This window comes from Triturus cristatus, chromosome 5_1, assembly GCF_964204655.1.
Source record: "Triturus cristatus chromosome 5_1, aTriCri1.1, whole genome shotgun sequence".
In the NCBI taxonomy this organism is placed as follows: domain Eukaryota; kingdom Metazoa; phylum Chordata; class Amphibia; order Caudata; family Salamandridae; genus Triturus; species Triturus cristatus.
The window spans coordinates 781648592-781666847 of NC_140587.1; positions in this window are offsets into that span (position 1 = coordinate 781648592).

Consider the following 18256-nt stretch of genomic DNA (forward strand, 5'->3'; position numbering starts at 1 on the left):
CATATGTTTTGGGGTTGCCCGGCGGATAGGACATTTCTGGAGAGCGGTGACGGAGCTATTAGCCGAACTCACTGAAAAGGAAGTGCACATGGCCCGAGGATATTGCCTACTCCACAGGTTCCCACACACTGCCAGGAACAAAGTCACCAGTAAATTTCAGGACCTGGGATTGATTTTAGCGAAGAGGGATATCACGAGGCATTGTAAGGCAAGGGGGGTCCTAACAAAGGCAGATGGAGGAGAGAGTTTGAGTGATGGGCAGGTTGTGAGGGTACAGCTCGGCTAAGAGATGCTAGACGTAATGGGAGTGAGAAGATGTTGGAAGCAGCCAGGGCCTGGGAGGCTCTTGACGCTGCACCTGAAGCAGCTAAATGACATCACAGATGAAAATAATAGGGACGCCCCACAAGCAGACGGATTGTAAGCAGCATTCGATGGTTACGTGGGAGAGGAGAAAATACGTTGTGGTGTATCCTTTACAGGCAATACTCTGGAGCCTCAAGCTCTTACGGTGACGAGGTGGAAGTGGCTAGAGAGCGGCCCTGGGAAGGCTACCTGAGCACCGTATTCCAGGACACGCCTGGGGGAGGGGGGCATTGAATAAGAGGGGTTGCTGTCTGGCAGGGTGGGGGTTAGTTTCTATTATTGTATTAATTGTATATATGGGATGTGAACTCTATCGCGGATGAATCTCCTGTAGGACTATTAACTGACCATGCGGACTATACAGCAGCGATGAGCTGCATACTTATCAACAAAGGACCCATGCTTGTTCATATGATCATTCCAAGGTCTATGTTGTATTGATATGTGTTTCGTAAATGCTCAATAAAATTTGTTTACAAAACAAATGAAGTTAGTGTCTCTGTCAGACACTACTTTCTTGGAGAACCCAGTGCAGGTAAACAATCTATATCAGGCTCTCATGGGGTACAAGGGACCAACAATGTTGATGCCCACCCTCTCAAAAGGGGTGATAATGACAGGCAAGGGAGTCAGGGTAGTCTTCAGCTGTTTCTCTGCTTTCCCACAGGCCTGGCAGGTGGGACAAGACCTATAGAAGGTATCTGAGGCTGTCTTTACCCTGGGCCATTGAAGTGGGGGACAAGCCAGGTCCTGCTCCAGATATCCTGCCACAGGTATATAATGAGCCAAACCCAGTAGGAATACCCTGTAACACCCTGTAACACCGAGGGACCACCAGCACATAGGCTGCCCTAGGTTCAGGAACCTTAGGTTCACTGGAAAGTATGTCATTCTCCCAATAGATAAAGTGATTTCCAGAGGTATCTCCTGCTGTTGGGCCTCAGCTTGCATCCTCAAGGCCTCTAGAGTTGGGCACTCTTTCTGCACCTTGCAGAATTCCTTCCTGGTGGGCCCACTAGCAACTTGACATCCAGCAAGCTCAGGCAGGAATCCCAGGGTGGCAATGTCTTACCCCAGGGCTTTCCAAACTCTATGTCGGGACACAGTACCGTGTCGCCTGACATGTGTGGGTGTGTCGCGTGATGAGCATAGCTGCCGAGGTTTCAGACTGCCATGTGTGAAGAATTCATAATTTCAGGGTTATGATGAGTGATATTTCAACGAGTATGAGAGACACTTTCTCCCGAGGAAAGCAGCAGCAGCAGAAAAACTGGACTCCTTGTTTTCTTAGTTTTCTCAAGGTGTGCACTGCGAGCGCAGGCTAACAGAAAGAAGTGCAGTCATAGTTTAATTACCAGCTCACGCATCAGCTGAGCATGTGGCTCTTCCTTCCTTTTGGCGGCACAATTGCACCAGAAATGCTCTAAACAGAGCTCTAACCCCGGGGTTTTGATCATCCCCCCCACGTCTCTGTGTGGCTGCAGTTTTGAGCAATAAGGTACGGTCCTACCTTCACCTTGTCCTTGTGTCCTAATCCGCCTGTACAAAGCCACCCTTAACTCCCATTCCAGTTACTACTATGTAGGAACCTGGGGTCACCAGGCCCTACAGGCGGTAGCGTGGCGCGAGCCGGTCGGGCAACCAGAGGGCTATGTGTTAAGCAACCATACACCACACGCTTCTCATGGACTAGAGTCACACACAATAAGGGACGCCACACCGTTTAAATTATGCAAATACTTCAAGTTTATCCAAGTATAGCTGGTCAGATGCAGTTCAGGAAATAACAAGGTAATACATGAATCATAATACCATTGTGACATTACATTCGACACTCTGGGTGATATCTATGCAGTGCCTAACCTTGTTCTAGCGCCGTGCGCGCTTACGTAAAGTCTTTCCCTGAACCGGCCGTCTAACTAAGCGTAATACTTGAAAGGGGACACATTGGGTTCACTTAACATGGCGCCTGTAGAACTGAGCGCTCCTCGTGGTCAATGGCCCCTAGTACTGTGAAGCAAGGCATATAAACATAGCGCTACGCGCAATCAGTTGCATGTGGATACGTTTGCGTAGAACAGTTAATACATCGCGTGACTCGTAATCAGTCGCATGTCATTACCTTTGAGCAGAGCATATAACACAGTGCGCTACTCGCATTCCTGGGCAGGTAACTACTTTCGAGCAGAGCATATAACACAATGCGCTACTCCCATTCCTTGGCATGTAATTACTTTCGAGCAGAACATGTAACACAGTGCGCTACTCGCATTCCTTGGCATGTAATTACTTTCGAGCAGAGCATATAACACAATGCGCTACTCGCATTCCTTGGCATGTAATTACTTTCAAGCAGAGCATATAACACAATGCGCTACTCGCATTCCTTGGCATGTAATTACTTTCGAGCAGAGCATATAACACAATGCGCTACTCGCATTCCTTGGCATATAGTTACTTTCGAGCAGTGCATATACCACATGGGGTTACTCGCCGTCCCGGTCCCTCCGGCTGAGGAAGCAGAGTCGGTGGCGTGAAGCGCCACACGAGAGTAATGTCTGTCAGTACTTTGAACGGCTTCCAGCGGGGAAGATTACTGGACTTGAGGAGCGAGTCCCTATGCTCCGGTGCAGTTCACAGAGCACCGCGCTCAGTACACAGGAGGGGGGACACGGACAGGATCCCTCGGCGGGGTCTCTCCGTTGCGCAGGCAGGGGAGGGGATTCCCACGGAGGGGACAACCCGGGCCAAGTGCGGTGTGGTTTCCAGACCAGCAGGGGGCGCACCAGGGGGGATCTCGGCCTCCGGGCTTACCTCCGTCTCGGCGTCAGCAGGCGTCCGTCCTCACGACGTTGGGGGAACTCGGCCCCGACCTTGCGCTTCTCCTCACACGGCTGCGACGGCAGCGACGGGGCCCCGGACTTCGCCTGGGCCTCGCGACACAGCAGGGCACTCTCCCCGGCCTCCAGGCCGCGGCGGTGAGCGCGCTGGCTTCGTCGTCGCAGGGGGGGGGGCTCAAATTAAGGATGGGGATATGGTGCTCAGCGGAGCACGCTACCGGGGGTCCCAGACCAGGGCAGGGAGCGCGGGGGTCACAGCGCTAGTACCTGGTCGATCCCCGGTGGCTTGGCAATCGGCTTAGTACTTTGTTCACTAGGGTAGCTTGGACACGCAGTCTCAGCTCTGGCATTCAAGGCTTACAGCTCGCTCTTGTCATGCAGTCTCAGTTCTTAAAGTTAGGTTTCAGTTCTCAGTTGACAGATGAAGTCTTTTGGCGCAGATGTATCTGGCGCCCTTAAGGGGTTCTGTTACAGGGGTAGGGATGGAGAGGGCGACTAGGTCCTTCCTAGTCAGGCTGGCAGAGAGTCTCTGGGTCCTCCTACTACTGGGCAAGATCAGTGGGATTCACAGGGCACCTCACTCACTTAAGAGGCAGTACCTAAATCCTGTCACTCTCAGAGGCATAAGTCCCTGGCTAGGCCCTACCGCCTACACTCCTGGTGGATTCTTCCAGCTCTGCTTCACCCCAATGGCCAACTCACCACAAAAGCTTCCCTCCCACTCTTAAGTAGCCCTAGGTCAGGTGATCTCTAGCCAAGGCGGCAAAAGTAAAACCCCACCTCCCTTCTAGAAGGTTCCAGCTTCTTCCAGGAGCTTCCCCACTCTAACTATGGGACAAAAAGGCGGGCTGGTATCGCAACAATGTTGTGGGTCCCAGCCAGCTCCTGGCAGCTAGGGTGCTACTATGAAAAACGACCACCCTGCAGTAGCAGGGGTCTGTGGCAGCCATCTTGGGAGAAGGGAGCACCTGCACCTTAACACTGCCTGGCAATGAAAAGGCGCCCGGAGACCTAGTCCAACATAAAAATGAGGGTGGAAAAAATGAGGCACGATACAAAAATAGAAGGGGAGACCACCCTAGGGCTGACAGGTCCAACATGCGTCCCCCCCAGCCGAAAGAAGGGAGAGCTACCCAACCTCTAGGGAGTTCTCTTCACTAAGGCGGAGAAACCTGGAGAGACCGTCAGCATTGGCGTGGTCAACTCCGGGCCGATGTTCCACCCGAAAGTCCATCCCCTGTAGGGAAATGGACCACCTCAACAACTTGGGGTTTTCGCCTCTCATCTGCATGAGCCAGCGAAGGGGGCGGTGGTCGGTCTGGATAAGGAAGTGAGTGCCAAAGAGGTATGGCCTCAACTTCTTCAGAGCCCATACCACCGCGAAGGCTTCTCTCTCAATGGTGCTCCATCGCCGTTCCCGAGGGAGGAGTCTTCGAGATATGAAGGCCACAGGTTGGTCTTGGCCCTCGGTGTTGAGTTGCGAGAGCACCGCACCTATGCCGTGCTCTGAGGCGTCGGTCTGTACAATAAATTCATTGCTGAAATCGGGTGTTGATAGTACTGGAGCTGTACACATCGCATTTTTCAGCGTATCAAAGGCTTCTTGGCATGCAGGTGTCCATATGACCTTGCGAGGTTGTTTCTTTGAGGTCAGCTCCGTCAAGGGGGTCACGATGGTACCATATCCCTTGACGAACCGGCGGTAATACCCAGTGAGGCCGAGGAAAGCTCGGACCTCTGTTTGGGTCTTGGGGGGCTCCCAAGCCAAGATGGTTTCAATTTTGGCCTGGAGGGGTTGCACCTTACCTCCGCCCACCAGGTGTCCCAGGTACACGACAGATCCCTGTCCAATCTTGCACTTGCTGGCTTTAATAGTTAAGCCAGCGCGTTGCAGCTCCTGCAATACCTCCTGGAGGTGTTGCAGATGGTCCTCCCAGTTGCTACTGAAGACAGCTATGTCATCCAAGTAGGCTGCTGAGAAGGACTCCAGGCCAGATAGTACCTGATTCACTAACCGCTGGAATGTGGCCAGAGCATTTTTGAGCCCAAAGGGCATCACTCGAAATTGGTAGTGGCCCTCTGGGGTGGAGAACGCTGTCTTCTCCCGTGCTCCGTCGGCCATGGCAATCTGCCAATATCCGGATGTCAGGTCAATGGTGCTGAGGTACCGGGCTGCTCCCAGCCGGTCCACCAGCTCATCTGCACGTGGGATGGGGTGAGCATCTGTCTTCGTGACAGAGTTCAACCCCCGGTAGTCCACACAGAACCGAAGTTCTGGCGTCGTACCCGGTGGGGCCGCTTTCGGCACCAACACCACTGGACTAGCCCACGGGCTGCTGGAAGGTTCTATCACCCCCAGCTCCAGCATCTTTGTCACCTCACGCTGGATACTATCCTTCACTCGGTCAGAGAGCCGGTAAGACTTGTTCTTCACCGGGGGGCTATCCCCTGTGTCCACATCATGGGTACACCAATGAGTGATTCCAGGCGTGAGGGAGAACAACGAGGCGAACTGTCCCAGGACATGGCGACAGTCCCTCTGCTGCTCTGGGGTCAAGGATGGGGAGAGGACTACACCTTCCACCGAACCATCCTTCTCTTGTGCCGCAAGAAGGTCAGGAAGAGCTTCACTCTCTTCCTCTTCGCTCCCATCCGTCACCATAAGGAGAGCAAGCTCCGATCGCTCATGGTGCGGCTTCAGGCGGTTGACGTGGAGCACCCTGAGGGGCTGACGGGGGGTTTTTACATCCACAACGTATGTGGTCTGGCCTCGCCGCTCCACAATGTCGAACGGGCCAGTCCACCGGTCCTGGAGGGCACACAGCTCCCCAGGTTCCATAACCCACACCTTCTGTCCAACGTCCAACTCGACCGTCCGAGCGTTGCGGTCATACCACTCCTTCATCACGGTCTGGCTAGCCTCCATTTTCTCTGTGGCTGCCTTCCACAGCTTGGCCATCTGGCTGCGGAACGCCAGCATGTAGCTGACAATGTCACGGGGAAGCTTCTGTGAAGTCTTCTCCCACCCCTCCTTCACTAAACTGAGGGGACCCCTAACGGGATGGCCATAGAGCAATTCAAACGGGCTGAACCCGACTCCCTTCTGCGGTACCTCCCGATAGGAGAATAACAAGCAGGGGAGGAGGACGTCCCATTTACGCCTCAAGCCTTCGGGAAGGCTTCGGATCATCCCCTTCAATGTCTTATTGAAGCGCTCTACAAGTCCGTTAGTCTGGGGGTGGTAAGGGGTGGAGAACCGGTAGGTCACTCCACACTCCTTCCACATGGCCTGCATGTAGGCCGACATGAAATTGGTGCCCCTGTCCGACACCACGACCTTCGGGAATCCCACTCGGGTAAAAATTCCCAACAGTGCCCGCGCCACCACCGGTGCAGTGATGGTCCTCAGAGGAATAGCCTCTGGGTACCTTGTGGCGTGGTCCACCAAAACCAAGATGAACCGGTGTCCCGCAGCGGTCGGAGGGTCCAATGGCCCAACAATATCGATACCGACCCTCTCAAAAGGGGTCCCGACCACGGGGAGCGGTTCCAATGGGACTTTCAACTTTGTCCCAGTCTTGCCACTCGCCTGACAAGACTTGCAGGTCTTGCAAAAGGCGTCTGAGGCAATCCTCATCCTGGGCCAATAAAAATGGGGGACTAACCGTGCAAAGGTTTTGTCCTGGCCCAGGTGTCCAGCTAAGGGGATCTCGTGCGCTAACTCCAGCAGGAAGGCCCGGTAACACTGGGGGACCACTATGGCCCTCGAAGATCCATGTACCGGCACCCTGGGCTCACTGTATAGGAGACCATCCTCCCAATACACATGATAACCTCCCAGTTCCTGACTAGCCACTTGAGCTTCGGCCTGCCGCCGCATACCCTCAAGAGTGGGGCACGTCCTTTGTGCTTGACAAAATTCCTCCCGGGTAGGCCCTCCTTCCACTTGCCAGTCAGCAAGGGTCGGCAAGTCCTCCACAGGAACGACATCTACCTCCGCGGACTTCGGGGGCACCTCTGCGGCCTCCCCATCCGACTCACAGGGCATGTCCTCTACCACCTTCTTCTTCCCACGTTTGGGTTTGGGTTGGGCCATGATTCCAGGCTCCAACTCCGGGTGAGTTCCATGCCGGGCAGCCATGGACCGCGTGCTCACGCAAGTCCACCCTGGTAATCCCAGCATCTCAGTGTGAGCGTGAAACTTGACGTCCTTCCATTTGGTGTGCTCCAGGTCGTTCCCTAGCAAACACCCCACAGGCAAGGCAGGGCTCACAGCAACTCGCAGTAGGCCTTTGACTCCTCCCCACTCGAATGGAACACGAGCCACTGGATAGTGACTCAAACTGCCGTCAGCCAATACGGCCGGATGGAACTCCTCGGGGACTACTTGGTCTGGGGACACCAGCCGCCGCACGACAGTGGTCATGCTGGCCCCTGTGTCCCTCAGAGCTTCCACCTCCTCCCCATTAATTCTCACCCTCTGCTGATATTTAGCAGTGTTCGGGGGCAGGGACACTACGGGGACCACCTCTCTATCCCCGAGTGAAACCAATGTCAGGCCTGTCCACTCCCCTTCCCTATCTAAGGGCAGCTCCACCCCAAGCGCTATACTACTCACCCCGGGACTCTTCACGCCCGATGGGGCTGGTGGTCGCTTGCGACACTTGGGATCTCCTCTGTAGTGTCCAATCTCCCCACACTCGTAGCACCGCACAATCCTTGGCTGCTGACTCCTGTCAGGGTAAGTGGGTCTTGTGGAATTGGACGGGGGTGGGGTTCCTACTCCCTTCCCAAACTTATTTTGGGGACCTTTCGAGAACTCCACCTTTTTATCTCCCCCCTCTTTCTTCTGGGGGAAACCCTGTCCGCCTTTCGAGCCATCTCCCCCGGGGCCCTTGTGAGACACCCGGGTGCTCACCCAAATATCTGCCTCCTCCGCAAGCTCTCGAGGATCCTTCAGCTTGCGGTCCACCAGATGTTGGCGCAGCTCCGGAAAGCTCTTATCCAAGAGGTGCTCCCTTAAAAAAAGATCGTACAACCCTTGGTAGTCCTGTACCTCGCTGCCACGCACCCAACCATCTAGTGCCTTCCTCGCATAATCAAAAAAATCTACCCATGTCTGGGTGGACAGCTTATGGCTGCCATGAAACTTCTGCCTATACTTCTCGGGGTTCAGGCCAAACTTCTTTAACAAGGCCTCTTTCATGGGGGCGTACTTAACCTGATCCGCCTTGGCCAAATATAACAGGGTGTCCCTAACAGTGGGAGGTATATACCGGTAGAGACCACCTCCCCAGTTACTCTCGGGTACCCCATGGCCGTTAAGGCTACCTCGTATGCCTCCAACCACTTCATGATGTCATCCCCTAATGTATAATTGGCTATGACTTCTTTGGGTAGGTAGAATTTTGGTTCTTGAGGTTCCCTGGGTATGCTGCCACCATTGTCTTTGTTAGACGCGTTCAATTGGAGGGCGCGTAACTCCAGCTCTTTTAACTGAAGCTCGTGCGCCAGCTTCTTCTCCTCCATTGCCCATTTCTTATTCTCTCTTTCTTGTTCCAATCTGGCCAGCTCCCATTTTAATTGCCTCTCTTCCCTCCTGTCCTCATACTCTTGTGGAGACGCGCTCCTCCTGGACCCTGTCCTACTACTGGCCCCAGAACGTCTTCCTGGGGGCACATTCTCAGACATGTCTACATTCAAGATGTCTAGGACTTCCTGGGCGCTCTCCCCCTGAGGTGCCTCTGGCGCTTCCTGTCCCTCATCCCCTCTCCCGTCTGGGTGGGCTTCTACCCATGCCCTAATGGCGGTACGGAGTTCCGGCCCTTTGGCCCTCCGCATCCCAGGCACCCCCAACTCCTGCGCGAACTCCCTTAGTTGCTTCGCTGTGTACCCCTCGAGGTCAGCTAACCGGGATTCCATTCCGGCAGATGGGGACCTAGACACTAAGGAGAAAATTCCTAGGGTGTAGGCAACAGTCAATAGCTAACCAGGCTTCTTGCACTCTCTACCTGGACAGTGGAACTAATGATCCAGCAACAATGGTTTCTGAGCTGTGGAACAAAAAAAATGTAGGATAGGCGTTTAATTGTGGCGCCCTTCGCCTCATGGAAGGGTGCTGTATGGTCACAAGTCCCAAAGATCCCACCGCTGGCCAACAATGTAGGAACCTGGGGTCACCAGGCCCTATAGGCGGTAGCGTGGCGCGAGCCGGTCGGGCAACCAGAGGGCTATGTGTTAAGCAACCATACACCACACGCTTCTCATGGACTAGAGTCACACACAATAAGGGACGCCACACCGTTTAAATTATGCAAATACTTCAAGTTTATCCAAGTATAGCTGGTCAGATGCAGTTCAGGAAATAACAAGGTAATACATGAATCATAATACCATTGTGACATTACATTCGACACTCTGGGTGATATCTATGCAGTGCCTAACCTTGTTCTAGCGCCGTGCGCGCTTACGTAAAGTCTTTCCCTGAACCGGCCGTCTAACTAAGCGTAATACTTGAAAGGGGAAACAACCTTTACAACGCAACTTTTACAACGCTATGCTATTACAACGCATTTTTTACAACGCAAAAGCTTTTACAACGCATGCATTTACAACGCATGCTGTTATATGGTAAGTACTTTTACAACGCATATACTATTACAACGCATACTTTGCAAAAGCCTTTACAACGCATGCATTTACAACGCATGCATTTACAACGCATGCTGTTATATGGTAAGTACTTTTACAACGCATATACTATTACAACGCTTTTTTTTTTAATATTGAGATTTGTAAAAAATTTAAAAAATATTGTGTAATTTAAAATAATTACTATATTTGTTAAATATGTTAGAGAAATTATTGAGTATAATTTATTTTTTAATTTTGAAAAAATTAAAAATGTGAGTAGTTTAACAAAAGATTAATACTTGAGTATTTTTCTAATCTCAAAGAGTATATTTTAAGTTAAATTAAATAAATAAAAAATAAATAATAAATGATTTGTCTTATGAGAAATTAATACTTGAGTATTTATTTATTTATTTATTTATTTATTTTTTTTAAAACCTTTATTTCGAAATTCAGGACACAGCTATTCAGCCGACAGCCCGAGGGTTCGGCAGCATTGCAAGTTAGATACAGTAATGTGTCCCAGATACAATACGATGAGTAATGCAAAGGTCCAATTTTAAATAAACACAGAAAAAACACACAACAAACCCCAGCAAGGCAGAAACATTGAAATCCCATGGCGAAAGCCCCCAGGGGAGGCAGGACCCCACTCATCTACTAAGTATAAGACTGTGTGCGGAGGAAGAAGGGGAACAGCAGAAGCCCAGAACGGTTACCAAAACCAAACTGTGCTGGAAGGTAGGTCAGGGGGAAAGCTGTTCCTCGGGAGGTTCCAGGTCCGGGGCAAGACATATTCCCCCTCTGTATTGGTTCCACCGCCCCCAGATGGCATGCCACTTCCGGGGGCGACCTCTAGAGCAGTAGACCGTCTTCTCCCTAAACATGCTCCAATCCATGTTCTCCTTCCACGCGGTCAGTGTAGGGGTTCCTGAGGAGCCCCATAATCGCGCGATATCCCTTTTAGCTACCATGTTACCCAGAGTCACCCATTGGGTCTGCGCCTCATCGAGATCAGTGGGGCCCCAGACATTCAGAAGGCAGCACCGCGCCTCCGGCTGTACCACAATGCCCGTCACCTCCCCCATAACTGCATGGACTCTCCTCCAGAACTCCACAATGACACCACATTCCCAGATGATGTGCAGGAAAGTACCCACCATACCACATCCCCTTCTGCACAGGCCGTCCTCCGAGAATCCCATGTGGACCAGCCATGGCCCCGTAACATACACCCGGTGCAGTATTTTAAGCTGCACCAGCCTCAGACGCGACGGGATCGCAACCTCCTTAGGCGAAGAGACCGCTGACTGCCAGTCCTCATTATCCAACTCGAGGCCATCCCTGGTCCACTGTTCTCTCAGCCCCAATAGCAAGTCTGCCCGGACGTTTATCAACTTCTTATATATGAGCGAAATCGTGCTCTCGGGCATATGACCATCAAGGACTCGGTCCTCAAGGGGAGAGGACTCCGGCACCTTCTCACCCTCCACAAGGACTGATTGGAGGGCGTGACGCAGCTGGATATACCTAAAATACTCTGAAGGCCCTAGCTCAAACTCAGTCTGCAACTCCTCGAAGGACTTTACCCTCCCCTTATGCAGCACATCTCCCACCTTGGATATACCTATCAGGTCCCACTTATCAAAGCCCTTCGTGTGCCAGAGTCTTCCCAACCGTTCCGATTCAAACAATGGGGTAGCGAGGGTGAGCCTATCCTTCCAGCCCAGCGAGTCGGTCGCCATCTTCCATACGCGCACCGCCACACCTGTGGGCCCCGTGAGGGACGAGTCTAGGGACCGCGAATACAACGCCCTGTAGTAGTTGCCTCCGCGCAGCAGCCACCTATCCATGGCATACCCAGGGCTAAGGGCAGGGCCGTAAAACCCATGGTTGATCGCGCTCAGCTGCGTGGCCCAATAGTACCGTCGGATGTCTGGGAGCGCAATGCCCCCATCGTACCATGGGAGCGTCAACTTTGAAATAGCTATTCTCGGCCGCCCATCCCACAGCAACGTCCTTTGGAGGCCTTCGACCTCCCGAAAGTATTTGGCCGGTACCCAGTCCAAGGTGTTCTGGAGGGCGTAGAGGAAGCGGGGAAGGGACATCATTTTGAACAGGGCCGCACGCCCAATAAGGGAGAGCGGCAGCCTCCGCCAACCTTCAACATCTCGCCTCAAGCGTGCCAAGGGGGGGAGCAGGTTCCTCTCATAGCGCACAACAGGATCCATGGATATAAAAATCCCCAAATACACAAAACCTTGCTGGGCCACCTGTATCGAACATGTTCTAGGGATCGGTGGGACCTCGCCACTAAGAACGTACAAATACGATTTGCCCCAATTAATCACAAGCCCCGAGTTCCTACCGAACGATGCGAGTACGTCACAGACCACTATAAGTGACTTCTTCGGTGAGGCAAGATACAACAGGATATCATCGGCATAGAGCGAAATACGGTCCTCGTGATCAGGCGACCACCGAAGGCCCCGTATATCCGGGTGCCAACGTATCCACGCAGCCAACGGTTCAAGGGCGAGGGCGAACAACAGAGGCGACAGGGGGCAGCCCTGCCGAGTACCCCTACCAAGCTGAAACGGAGTAGATGCCCGACCATTCACCACAACATTCGCTAGTGGCCCCTCGTACAGCAACCGGACCCAACTCACAAACCCGCGACCGAAACCAAACTTGGCCAGCACGGCTCATAAGTATGCCCACTCCACCGTGTCAAAGGCCATCGTGGCATCAAGAGATGCCACAACAGCCGGTTCACGCAGCGTGCCCGCCCTGGCGATGACGCCATGAAGACGCCTAAGGTTCAATGCTGTGTTTCGGTGCGGGATAAAGCCAGATTGATCCGGGTGGACCAGATCGCCAAGTACCCTAATCAGACGGGTAGCCAGGAGTTTGGCCAGAATTTTCGGCTCAGCGTTGAGGAGTGAAATGGGCCGATAGGAGGCGCATCTATCTCGGGGTTTACCCTCTTTATGTATGACCACGATCGACGCCAACCGCTGATCCAACGGAAGGATCCCATCCCCCCGCGCCTCCAAAAACATGGCGCGCAGGTGAGGGGCGACCCTATCCGGGAACAGTTTGTACAGATCGATCGGCAGTCCGTTCGGTCCAGAGGCCTTACCCGAATTCAACGCGCGAATCGCCCCCGCCACCTCATCAACCGTGATGTCGCCATCCAAATCGTCCCTATCTATGTCAGAGAGGCAGGGCAACTCGATATCACGGAGGAGATCAGTCGAGTCTTCGGGCGGCCTGTCCGACACAGAGGAATAAACCCTATGAAAATACTCCGCAAAACACTCCACAATCCCCTCAGGTTCCACAATCGCCTCTCCCCCCTCTCCAATCAACTCTGGCACCACTCTATTGACCCGTTCCTTCCTGTCCAGCCACGCCAGGAGTTTCCCTGCCTTATCTCCAACATCATACAGACGGCCCTGTTGTTCCCTGCTAAGGGTCTTGGCGGCGTCTGTCACCAGGTCCCTATACTCCGCCTGCTTCAAGCAAAGCTCATGCAATGAGGACTCTGTGACCTCCTCCTCCATATCCCCCTCAAGGGCCGCAATCTCCTCCTCCACTTGCCGCACTTCGCAATCCCTCCGATTCTTGGCAATCACCACCAGGGAGAGGGCCTCCCCCCGAAGCACGGTCTCAAAAGCTTCCCACAGCGAGATCGCCGAGTCCACGGTTCCCAGATTGTCCTTAAAGTAATTATCTACCTTCTTTACCAGGGCGCTGCGCATCTTGGGGTCTCGGAAATACCATGGGTTAATGGGGGCCACCCTCCCTCCTCCCTCCCGACCGAGATCCAGCCGGATCCACACTGGCGAGTGATCAGAGATACCACGTGCCATGTGCCTCGCCTCGGATATCAACGAGGCATGTGCGGCCAGAGTGAGCAGGTAGTCAATCCTGGAGAGGCTACCATGCGCCCCGGAGTGAAACGTGTATTGACTCTGTGTGGGGTGCCGGAGCCTCCAGCAGTCTATCAGGCCAAATGTGTCCAGGAGGTCTGGAAGCCATTTCTGAGCCCCCCCTGTGTCCCTGGGCGGGTATCTATCCAGCAGTCCGGAGCCCACAGCGTTGAAATCCCCTCCCACTACCAGCATGCCCCCCGGGAGAGTCAGCAAAGCCCTGCCCAATTCAGCAAATGTGGCGGCCTGCAGGGCCGGCGGGACATAAACCGAAACCAAAACCAAAGTCCTTCCTTCCCACCGCCCCGCCACTGCCACAAACCTCCCCCTATCGTCAACAATGGTGGAGTCCACCTCAAAGGGCAGCGATGCTCTAACAAGGATGCCCACACCCCTGGACCCAGAAGAAAATCCCGAGTGTGCAATGAATTTATACCCCTTCCTATTCAGGGCATAGCACGTATTGCCTATGAGATGCGTCTCCTGCAGCAGTACAACGTCTGGCATTGAGCGTTTCAGAAATTGCAAAACAATCCCCCTCTTAATGCGATCCCCCAAACCATTAACATTCCAGCTTATAACACTTAGGCCTCTACCCCCCATCCTCAAACGGAAAGAGGCCCACCCCACACCCGAGGCGCCACCATGGAACAACCCTGAGGATAATCATCATGCCTTGCAGAAATAAACCCCCCAACAACAAATTCAAACTCCCCATAACTCCCCCCACCCTGCACCCCTGCTGCAGCTTAAAAAGCCCCCCCAACTTGCAGTGTGCCTGTCGCCCTACAAAAACAAAAATCTACAAAAAGTACCCCAAGGGAGGAAAAGAGCACCCCTCGTCCTCCCGCAACCCTCCACAGTTACTGCACTCTGTTCAGATCTTCAAATATGGTCAAATCAAGTCAGGCCGGCTTTGAGATATCAGCCCTGTCCATCCCGGCCACTGTCTCCATGCTCAGCTGTGTCGTCCCCGGTCCGTCGCCGGGGCAAAGCGTCCAGCCATTCGTCGGCCATAACAGGAGAGTCAAAAAAGAATGTCCGATCTTCATGCACCACCCGTAGTCTAGCGGGGAAAAGCATGGCATATTTTAGGTCCCGTTCCTGAAGTCTTCGCTTCACCCCCAGGAAGCTCTGTCTCTGTCTCTGCACCTGCTGGGTGAAGTCCGGATAAAAATTCACCGACGCATTCTGGAAGGGGACTGGGCCCGTCACCCTCGAAGCTTGCAGGATAGCGTCCCGATCTCGGAAATGAAAGAGCCGGGCGACAATCGGCCGCGGCGGGGCACCCGCCTTGGGCCGTCCGCCCGGCACTCTATGGGCCCTTTCCACCGCAAAAAACTTTCCAAGGCCCTTAGGCTTCAGATGATTGAGGACCAAATCTTCCACAAGCAGGTCCACCGAAGCCTCATCTGAGGACTCCGGGACCCCGATGACGCGCACGTTGTTGCGCCTGGACCGGCTCTCGAAGTCCTCCAGCCGGCGGGCGGCGAGGTCACTCTCGGCCCTCAGCTTCCGGACCTCGTTCTGCAGATCCGCAACCTCATCAGTGAGGCCCGTGGTCTTGTGGTCCAGGTCCTTAACGCGTTCGTTTGTCTTGCCCAGGTCCGAGCGGATCAAGTTGACATCCACCAGGATGGCATCCACCTTATGTGCCAGGGCCTCGAATTGCCGCCCCATCGAGGTCTGCATCCCATCAAGCGCGCCCATGACATCCTGCAGGGAGAGCTCCGGTGTCCCAGGCGAGTCCTCCTTCTGGGCATCCGGCGCCTGGCTCGATCCACTCGGCGATGTCTTCAGGAGGGCGTATCGGTCCATACTGTTAACTTGGGAATACGTTCCCCGCCTGGTGGACTTAGTCTTCAGCCGATCTCCTTCTGCCTTGCCCGACATAATGGACTCCAGTCAGTCCAATGCAGTGCAGACCGTCCCCTCTCAGAGAGAGGTATAAAGAGTGAGCAGGTCCGCCTTGTTCTTCCAAAGTAGCCCGCCGAGCGTCCCCGGGGTTATAAAGCCACCCAGAGCACTACAGTGTCCGGGCAGACAAAGGGAACGAAACCGAAAGTGAAAGAGCGAGGGCCTCCGTCCGACAGTTCACACCTCCCCAGGCCGTTGTTGATCAACTAGGAGTCGGGCATCCTGCCAACTCTAGCCCCTGGCATCTCCGGGAGTTAGGCCGCAATCTTTCGCCAGTCATAAGTCCGGTTCCCGATGGACGATCCGACCGCAGGCAGCATCAATCGCCTCCCTGGCAACTCAGCGACACGATGCCATGCATACAATCAGGATTAGAGACAGGATAGTCGACGGAGGGCGCGAGGGTCTCGGGAGCTCTAAGCTCACGCGGCCATCTTGGTCAAGCGCTAGGCTCCTCCTCAATACTTGAGTATTTTTAATTTTATTATAATATGTTAATAATTTAAAAATAGATTTATTATAAATTATTTATACTAGAGCTTTCTTAAAAAATATATATAAAAATTTATTAAAAAATTAGTATTATGAAAGATTCATACTAGAGTATTTTTAAAAAATCAAAGAGTATTTTTTAAGATAATTAAAATAAATATAATTTTATTAATAAATGAATTGTATTATGAGAAAGTAATAATTGAGTAATTTTAATTTTAATTAAATATGTAATAAAAATAAGAATTAAAATTATTATAAATTATTAATACTAGAGCATTTATTAAAAATTAATAACAATAATAAAATTAATTAATATTAGTAATATGAAAGATTAATACTTGAGTATTTTTAACATTCTTATATAGAGTGAAATGTTTGTAAAAAAATTAAAAAAAAAAGTAAGAGTACTTTTGGAGTATTATAATATAAAAATAGAGAAATGTTAAAAAAAAAAAGATAAAAAACTATACATATTTATAATATTGAAAGAGTAATTAGAAATGTATTTCAAAAATAATTAAAACAAAAGAAAAAAGAGCAAAGAAAATAGAACTTACTTTAAAAAAAAGTTCCCACGCTTTTGCATTGAAGTCTATGAGCTTATTTGTCCTTCATTTATTTTGGCAGCTTTAAAATATACAACCCGCGGAACAAGAAAAGAAGGATCAGAAAGAGAAGAATGCGCAAGTTTGGAAGGAAAAAGAAAATAGAGTCGAGGTAAGGAACACATTTAGTAAATTTACATTTAAAAAATAACATTTTACATGAATAAATAACAATTTTTTAAAATAATAACAGTAAACAAATAATGTTTATAAAATATTTCTTTATTGAAACAAACTTTAAAAAAAAACCATATTTTTATTGATTTTTGGAAAAAAATGTACATTTTTAAGAAAACATATAAATAATTTAATTACATTTTTAAACATTTATTTACAGATTAGTTAAATAAAGTAGTCCGTTATAAACATTGAAGGGCGCGATGACGTAATGACGTGAGCGTCGAGGTAATGCGCCATTTTGAAGAGCATCGGAGGAGGAAGCAGCAGGAAGCTGATCTGCGTCCAGGTAGGAAACATTTTCACTTTTAATTATAGATTAAACCTTTAATAGTGATACATATATAGTAAGCAAAGAATAAGGAGAGGTTGCGGAAAAACTAATTGATGTTTTAAATGTTTTAAAACATGTCCACATTTATGTCATTAATGTATGCCTATGTCGGGTCGCCCAAAGGTATTGGTTCATTTCAAAAATGTATGTAACTGTAAAATTATTTAAAGTTACTGTTCACAAAGTTTATTTCTTAACTTCGGAACTAAAAATAGTGATTTTGAACTTCATTTCTAAGAGAAAAATAATCGCGTATTCGTAAAATTTGGAAATTAATGATTGAATATAAATTGGTGTTTCTGCAGCAATGTGCATTTTGGATAATGGCTTGACATGTACAATTTTGATTAGTTTGTTTTTTGGTGAATTTTTAGGCCGGTAATTAATAAAGAAGTTTTCAGTAATTAAACTAATGGCGTTTGGTTGTTGAAAAATTGGTCCAATACTATGGAACAGTAGATTTGATCACATTGGTAGTTTTGCTAGAAATGAAGATTTGAAAAAAAAAAAAAAAAAGGACCCGACTTGTAAGTTTGAAATTTTTTTTAGAAAAAACATTGTATGCCAATTGTAATTTAAAATGATTTAATTTTGAAGCAAAGCAAGAAAGTAAGTAAAAAACTAATTTTAGAAAGAAAGAATGTTAGAAAGATTTTCCAGGTAGTCTATAGCCACACACAACGAAAATTGTTGTACAATAGCCAATAGTCTCTCAGACATTTCCTTTGTTTTGACAGTTACTCGTGGGTTTAGACTACCTGCAAGTGTTTGGGCTATTCTCATTTCTTGAAAACTTTGCTCCTTCTTCAAAGTTTCCAAGAAAGAGTAGAAGTTTGGATGAGGTTTGCCAATTGTGTGGTTGAAGGAGTTATGCCATCCCTCAATGGCATTGTTTGTTTTTGCTTCTCCCTCTAAACAACTCGTGTAGCAGTTCCACCACTCCACATGGAATCG